Consider the following 310-nt stretch of genomic DNA (forward strand, 5'->3'; position numbering starts at 1 on the left):
GTCTATTGATTTGTTCATTTTAGCCACTCTGACTGGCGTGAGATGGTATCTCAGTGTGGTTTTGATTTGTGCCTGTAGGCCATCTGGATGTCCTCTTTGGGAACTGTCTGTTCATGTCTTCTGCCCATTTCTTCACTGGATTATTCGTTTTCTGGTATGGAGTTTAGTGCATTCCTTGTATATTTTGGATACAAGCACTTTATCTGATATGCCATTTGCCACTGTCTTTTCCCATTTTGTCAATTGCCTGTTAGTTTTTTTTTTCCCTCCATAATATTTTATTGTCAAATTGTTTTCCATACAACACCCA

This window comes from Suricata suricatta, chromosome 7 (genome assembly GCF_006229205.1).
Source record: "Suricata suricatta isolate VVHF042 chromosome 7, meerkat_22Aug2017_6uvM2_HiC, whole genome shotgun sequence".
NCBI classification, from domain to species: Eukaryota; Metazoa; Chordata; class Mammalia; order Carnivora; family Herpestidae; genus Suricata; species Suricata suricatta.